The sequence below is a fragment of the Crocodylus porosus genome, unplaced genomic scaffold, assembly GCF_001723895.1.
Source record: "Crocodylus porosus isolate Cpor-Errol unplaced genomic scaffold, CroPor_comp1, whole genome shotgun sequence".
In the NCBI taxonomy this organism is placed as follows: Eukaryota; Metazoa; Chordata; order Crocodylia; family Crocodylidae; genus Crocodylus; species Crocodylus porosus.
In genome coordinates, this window is record NW_017728918.1 from 81,558,097 (window position 1) to 81,566,705 (window position 8,609).

Here is an 8,609-nt window from a genome sequence, read left to right on the forward strand (position 1 = left end):
ACTGCATGCCTTTGCCACCTTGCGCTGGATGGTGAATTCCAGCAGGCGATGATCACTATCGCCCAGGTGGTCGAGCACCCACAGCCCCCTCACTAGGTCATCACCCATGGCCAGCACTAGGTCCAACAAGGCATCTGCCCTGCTGTGGACAAAAGGTGAGCACCTAGATTCACCAGTCCCAGATCCTGATATTAAACATTTAGCCCAGATGAGGACCTATAGGAAAATTTCAGGTGACCTCCAGGATCACTCTGGACTCTAGGTGGAGTTTCCCCTACTTCTGTAACATATAGAGAGCCTAGGAATCCAACTCAGAAGTTTTGAATCCACTGGGGAGGGGAGATGCAAAACTTAAGCTACCCACTACTCATCACTGAAGCATCGAAATCAGCGAGTTTCAACTGGAGTGCCACCAGAACCTTTGGAGATGTTGTGTGGTGGGAGGAGATAAATGAGGTGTGAGGAGATTAGCAGTTAAGCTACAGATAAGCAAGTTTTAGGCTTGTCCTTTGACTAGACAGTTCCCCATCCCTACTGTCTATTCCCTGTGCAAGGAAGTAAGACCTGTAATATATTAATTAGTTTTTTAAACTGAGTGCCACTCAATTAACAAAAGTTATGGAGGAGTGCCTTGAGTCCAGTGAGGAGTGCTTCAAATCCAAAAAGTTTGAGTGCTTTTAAGTTATTTTTGGATCTGTCACTGTTTTATGACAGAAGTTTAAAATAAACTACAGATCCCGTGAAACTGTTTAAAACTAAATAACGAACAAATATAGATTACACTGGGAAATATTTTCAACAAGTTTTTCAACATTTTGCTAACCAAAATGCACAAAATTGTGACAAATATAATTTCTAATTAACAATTTGATCAACTTTCCATACTATATAGTGCAGCACTCCATTTTTAGAGTATTAAAAAAAATCCGCTCAGATGTTCTAAGAGAAGTAATTACTGCTGTTCTTTCATACTACCTGCTAATTTTCTTTGCTGAACAATATGCTAAAAACTTTAAAATTTGTGTATACAGTAATGTGAAAGAAGAGATCAGCCTGCATAACTCAAACCTTATTACCACATCCAAATCACTGTTTGTCAGATGCTTAGAAACGTCTGCTTTGCTCAACAGGATTTTCATAACACCACTATGAGTTTTTGCTACTTCATCATTGCCAAAGCCATTAGTCAGTAGCAATAATACTCTAAACACTAAGCAAACACTTGAAAAAAATACCCTTCAATATTGCAAGATCTGGCACTGGCACAATTCTGTCATAGTCTGGCTTCAGGGTACTAATGAGTTAGTGAATTGTCCTCCATAGAAAAATCTACTGCAAACAAACCAGAAGGTTTTTGTTAATGCTGAACATTTATTTTCAGATCTCTTTGGGGAATTAACTTTATACTTTGTCCCTAGATCCCTCTTCCCCCCCCCCCCAAAGAACACCCAGCTGGGATGTTTGCTTTCCTAGTCCCAGGGGCACTGTGGGGAGACACACTGTCCCCCCATCCCTCTCCCCAGCAAGGCTGTGGCTCTCAGCTGGCTGACAGCCCAGGAGTGGGACCACTCAATGCTTGGGCAGGCAGATGAGATAACCTCTGCCTACCCAAGGCTAGAGATCAGTGAAGATAAATAGGATGAAAGCAGAATTGCCTAAAAATAACGCTTGCTATGAACCTAGACATAGGTTCATTAAGGCACTGTGCCCTAGAGTGCCTTCATCTGATAGCTCATCAGATGAGGGTTAAAATTTTCCTATGATTGGGTATTTTACAAGTGCTCTGCAGCAGTGAACTTTTGTTATGTTATGGTTGTAAAGCACTTCTGGAGGTCTCATCACACGAAAAATGTAACCTCTGTATACACCCTTAGATCAATTCTGCCTTTGGCTTTTTGAATGGCTGCACCTACCAATGCCATCCAGTTATTCCTATAAGTTTTTCTAGTCTTTCTCTGTATGGTGATACCTCTTAGTTTTGCATCATTGGCTTTTTCTTTAGTGAACTTCTATTTTTTTTTGTGCCAAAGTCACTAATGAGTCACTAATTAAATAATACCAGCCTCAAGACCTACTTTTGAACTATACTAGTCACTCTCCTGCATCCTGATTATTCTCCTTTCAGCACAACCTACTGTATTCTCCCCTTTTGGTAGTTCCTGACTTCAAAATTCTTCTCACCACCATCATCTTTAGTTTAGCTGATAATTTTCCATGTAGCTTTTATTAAATATTCTATTGAAGCCCAAAGAGAACATATCACGTTTTTCATTTATAAAAAAAAATCAAGAAAGATATCAGGAACATAGCACAATCTACAATGAGTGTTTCATGATTTAATTTAATAAGTTATTTCATTAAGAATGTTTGATGCTGAATATAGGCAGACAAGGTTTTAGCATAGATGTGATATCTTTTATAAGACCAACTAAATAGTTGGAAAAACTGTTCTTTGCAAGGGTGTTTTGCCTGAAAGCTTGCAAAGAACAATTTTTCCAATTATTTAGTTGGTCTAATAAAAGATATCATATCTACCCAAAGAACCTTGTCTATGTCCTTAGACCAACATGGCTATAAGCAACAACTCTAAACGTGTGATTTTATGTGCTAATTCTTTCTAGAATCTAGTATAGATATTAAACTTTGAATATTTTAGCCTTTTGGGTTTTATTCCCACTATAGTTTTGATAATTTTCAGTTGTATATATCCATTTTCATGAGAGATCTTGCTTTGCTCCAATGCTCTTTATTGTCATCTGTACTGACAAAAATACCAAATTTAGTTTGTGTTTTATTATATCTTTAATCTCATTCTCCTTTTCACTTAATAGTGGCCCTATTTTTATATTTTTTTGTTCTCTTGTTATGTATATGGTTAAATATATGATTTTAGTCCTTAAGCTCTTCAATCCAGTTGACTAATGTACGAATTGCTCAGTCAACCCATTTGACATAGAAAACTTATTGTCCTGTTTTTGTTTATTCCTCTATTTAATTTAAATGGAGCCAATTTGTGATCACTCAATCCAAGGTTACTTTCTGTAAATAGCTTTTCTATAGTGCCTTGGCTACTTATCACAACCAATTATTTATAATAGTACCTCAGTTATTGTGACTATATGGTGAAGTATCATTTTGGCTTTTACATTCAGGAGTATCTAGGGCGTTGTATTATTAGTTATGCTTGGTTTGTTGGTTTGTTTCTATACCAGTGAAAGTCTCCTATGATGACATGATTTCTGAAAATATGTATTATTGTATTAATAATACAGAAATCTCCCTCAATAGGCACAGCTGTTACTTGAAGACTGAAGTGGACCCCTAACACTTTGCCAAGTAAACTTCCTTTAGAATCATTAGGCAAAATGGTCCTGAGACAAACCAATTCTACTTTACCTGTGATATTCCTTGTCAGTTCATTTATAATCTACTGAATCACTGATATGACATGTTACCCCTTACCTCCACTTGTATGTCTTTTCTGCATAGCGCATTATTTTTAATACACATATTCCAGTTATGATTGTTATTCCATCATGGTTTTCCAAATATCATCCTACTTCATTCCAAGGCCTTTGGGAAGTGCTGTATATTTTCATTTTCTTATTCTTTCTTATCTTATTCACAGCTGTACCTTCATTTCTCTGAATTACATCTATGGTCATACAAAACCTTTGACTTTCTGGAGACACACCTCTATTTCAGAATTGTATTATTAAGAAAACGTTTGCTTCCAGGTATTTTCATTTGACTGATTTAAATATGTTGCTATTTTGTGTTTTCAGTTCAACTAAAACAATCCCAATGTTTTTAAGAGGTGAGTGGGGCTTTTCTTCAGGTGTCTGGCCACCTTAACAAAATGATAGACATGAACACATGTACACCTTTTCCTTTTATCACTTATTCTTGAACTATTTTCTAGCTGTTGCTTTAAAAGCTGGAGATAACTGGCTTAGTTGGCACTTTCTTGATTTTCATATTTTCATCATGAGACTCTTATGTTCTTTTTCAGCTGCTGTACTTCAGCCCTAAAAACTGCTCTGCATAATAAATCAGCTATGTGTATGCCAGTTCCTTTGTTTTACATCTAAGTGGTAACATTGCAATTTCAGTACCAGACTGAAGAAGAGGAGGCTCTCTAGTAGTTTAGGGTGAAATTTTTTTTAACTGATTTCATGTTCTTGACCACAGCAGTTCAACTGTTAGCAAATGAAAGCTTTTGGAGGGAAGGTTCTTTGAATAGACCTGATAGCTTTTATTAAATCAACTGAGTAGTTTGGAGGGAATACCTTTTCAGTTTGGACATATTTTTTTTTCTTATATTGGTGACAGTGATCATGCTGCATAAAAAACTACCAGCTGTCTTTTTTTGTAGGAATGATACCCCAAGCCATTTCTCACTAGCATGGCTGTTTTTGTTCCCATCATATTATTTTAGTATAGCATAACTTTTATTAGTTTCTTGGCTGTATTTCTGATTGCTGTATCAAGTCAAAGCAGTTGCATCCACATAGCATCTTTGCCTAGCAGTTGCCTTAGGGATTTATATACATTTGAGAAGTATGATTAGTTGCTTTAAAAATACTAAGAGTCTCTAAATGTATTTAGTATATTTAAAGTTGGATATCTGCTGTATTGCTTTTACCTCTCCAATGTCCAGTTGTAAGTTCTGAGATGTCAGCAAGTGTTTCTTATATGGTTCTCCAATCAATTGCACTTTTATCTTATTATTGTTTAATTTTACATTTATTTTCCCTGGCTGGGAGATAACTAAAGCTATGGTGACAATTTGCCACAGAATCTGTTGTATGGTCAACATTGGAATGTCAACAGTTAGACTCTTGGGGCGCATCCACGAGTGTGCACGTGTGTCTTGCAGCATCTCGAAGCACTTTGAGATGCTGCAAGAGGCATATGCAGGAATGAGAAAATGTTTCCTGCACTGCAAATGTTTCCTGCACTGTAAATATCCAGGGGTCAGAAAAAACCATGGTGGAAAAAAGTGGGGCAGGGCACAGTCCTGGATCATGCCCTGAGGAAACCAGAGGCTCAGTCCTCTACAGAGTCACTCTAGTAGCCTGCCAGAGTGTCTCTGTGGGTGGCCTTTTCCCCAGTGCTGAAGCACACTACCTGCAGCAACTGGAACCTGGGCTCTGTGTCAAGTAAGTAGGAGGTAGGAAGAGCTGGAGCAGCAGGAGTGGGAACTACTGAGGGTACGGGGAGCCATGGGGGAGGCAGCTCATGGACAGGGTCCACTGGCCCTCCCCCTGCATGGCTTCAGCTCCCCCACTCCCCAGCAGTCCCCATGAGTGGTGAACAGACCCAGAGATGCCCAGAAGCACATGGCCCCATGCCTTCTGAGGAGCCCTCCCTCATAGCCTCCTCCACACCTACACTCCCCCCACAATCCACCCACAAACCCATCACCCACATTCCTGGACCTATGGGGCAAGAGTGAGGGGAATGGGGTTGGGAGGTAAGTTGTGGGTTGAGAGTAAGGGGCAAGGGCAGGGGCAGGGCAGTGGCATATCAGTGCTGCTCAATGCTGCACATCCTGGTGAGAAAAGGGGGAAGAGGAAGCTCTGATTTTTCTATGATAGAGAAGCCCCAAGTCAGTGCCAAACTCTATAGATAATTGGAATTTATTTTATGATGATGTTGGAGGCACTGGTAGGCTTCCAAGTTCCTTTACAATTGTAAGTATATCAATAAAACATTGCCCAATTGCCCGACTGATCTCTCTCTCTCTCTCTTTATATATATATATATATATATATATATATAGGTCTTTTGTTTTATTTTTGGAGGAACATGGGTATTGGGGTATGTTAAAGAGTGAATTTGGCATTGTTTCTCAGAGATTTTGAAGATTTTAAATAGGGAACCCCGGAAGTCCTGCTAGTGAGGCAAGTGGCAGGAGCCAGGCAGAAAAGCCTGCTCAGGGCTGGCACCTAGGACCCAGGTGGAGGTGGCTGACCTCCTGGCCACTTGGGGACAGAAGGACATGCTTTGACAGTTCAAAGCAGGCCACTACATGGGAACATCTTCTGGGTGATGGCTGCCCAGATGGCCGGGCGGGGGCACACATGACAATAGTGGTGCAAAAAGGCACCACTGGCAGCTGGCCTAGAAGGGCAGGTGCCCCAGTTGGCTGTGCAGTCTACATCTGACTCTGGCAGGTGCACAGCCTTGGGGCCATGTGCTATTGCAGGTGGCAGCACATCACAGCCAGGTAGCAGTGCCCACTGCCAGACTGCTACAGTGTGTAGAGAGTGCATGGAACTCTCAGGGCTGCTTCAGCAGTCCAGATTGCAGATGGGGTAGTGTCCCCAGGTAACAATTGGCCAGTCCCCAGAAACTCCTCAGACAAAGTAGCCCTGCACTACTTGACAAGGAAGCTTTTTATATTGCTAAGGCCAGCAGAGGTGGTAGCCCTAGACTCTAGCTTCCCCTGGCTGCAGATCCAAGAGGAGGCAGGCAGGGTTATTTTGCCTCAAGTGGCACAATTTGTCCCACACCAAAGCGCATGTCCAGGCACATGCACTGAAGCAAAAAGCCCGGGCTCAAATTTGCATCACTTCTGTTTGAGCTGCTGCAAGTGCACATGCTTACATGTATAGACACGTCCCTGGACCTCTTGGATTATTTTTTTGAGCTGCCTTCTGTTAACATTCAGCTCAGTTTGCCTGAACTTTTGTAATACACTGAGGAAATTTGATTGCACACCAGTGATCTTGAGATTGATCCCTATGGGCATGTCCACACATGTAAGCATGTGCACTTGCAGCAGCTCAAATAGAAACAGTGCAAATTTGAGCCGGGGCTTTTTGCTTCAGCACATGTGCTCAGACATGCATTTTGGTGTGGAGCAAATTGTGCCACTTGAGGCAAAATAACCCTGCCTGGCTCCTCCCAGATCTGCAGCTAGGGGGCACTAGAGACCAGGGCCAGCACCTGTACTGTCCTGAGCAGTATAAAAACCTTCTCTGTCCTGGCCCCAGCAGTATAAAAAGCCACCCTGGCATTTAGCTTAGGGCTACTAGCTCTCAGGAGCTTCTGGGGCCCATCCAATTAGTACCTGTGGACACTATCCCTTGTGCCAGCTGGACTGCTGAAGCAGCCCTGAAAGGTCCCTGCACTCTTTACCCACTGCAGCAGTCTGGCAGTGGGGATTGTTGTCTAGCTGTGACCTGCCGTGCACCTGCCAGACCCAGATGGGGACTGGACAACCAGTAGAGGCATCTGCACCTCTGGGCCATCTGCCAGTGGACTGTGGTTTCAGGGTTGGCCTCTGTGTGCCATTACTGCTATGTGTGTCATAGCATCTGGGCAGCTATTGCCTGGAAGATGTTCTGGGTGTGGTGGCCTGCTTTGAACTTTCAAAGCATGTCCTCCTGGCCCCATTTGGCCGGGGGTCAACCACAGCCAGCTGGGTCCAACATGCCAGCTTTGAGCAAGCAGGGTCATAGTTTCATAGTTTCATAGTTGTTAGGATCAGAAGGATGCTGGGGTCAAATGACCCCAGTTGTTGGTTGTCTAGCCTCCTTTTGAAGACTCCCAGCATAAGGGAGAGTACCACTTCCCTTGGAAGTTGGTTCCAGCTCCTAGCCACCCTGACTGTGAAGTAGTGCCTCCTGTGTCTAGCCTGAATCTACTCACAGTCAAATTACAGCCATTCTTCCTTGTTTTTCCCCATAGTACTCAGGAGAACAGGGACTCTTCCATTGCCTGCTGGTCCCCCTTGGCAAGTTTATACGTGGCCACCAGATCCCCTCTCAGCCTTCTTTTGTGGAGGCTGAACAGGTTCAGATCCCATAGCCAGTCCTCCTAGGACCTAACTTGCTGCCCCCTGATCATGAGAGTGGCCCTCCTCTGGACCTTCTTGATGGTAACCATATCCCTCCTGAAGTGCAGTGCCCAGAACTGGATGCAGTACTCCAACTGTGGCCTGACCAATGCCACATAGAGGGGGATGACCACTGGCAGAGGGGTACTGCCACTGGCCTCCCAAGGAGAAATTCTGGTGTTGCCTTTTGGAAAAATGAAAAATCCCTGATAAAAAAAATCCCAAAGTCACTGTGTAAAATACCCTCAAATCCATGTTCCTCCATAAGTAAAACAAAAGACCACTATAAAGAGAGAGAGAGGGAGTGAGACAGAGACATAGACAGTGATTAGTTGGGCAATGTTTTATTGATATTTCTTACAGTGTTAAAGCAAGTCTCTTATCATAATAATAAAGTGAACTCTAAATACATGTTTCATGAATTCATGAATACATTTTTGCTGTCCTCCCACAGCGTGATGACCCCCCAACAAGGAGTTCAGCCCCCACACAAGGGGTTTGTCCCCCCAACAGGGGGTGCAGCCCCTACACAAGGGGTCCAGCCCCCACACAAGGGGTCTGGCCCCCCCAAGACAGGGTTCCACCCCACACAAAGGCTACAGCCCCCCAAAAGGGGATTTGGCCCACACACAAAGGGTTTGCCCCCCCTACAGGGGGTTCACCCCCCCACAAGAAGTTCAGCCCCCCAATGGGAGTTCAGCCCTGCAGTAGGGGATCTGGCCCTCACACAAAGGATTTTCCCCCCAACAGGGATTCAGCCTCC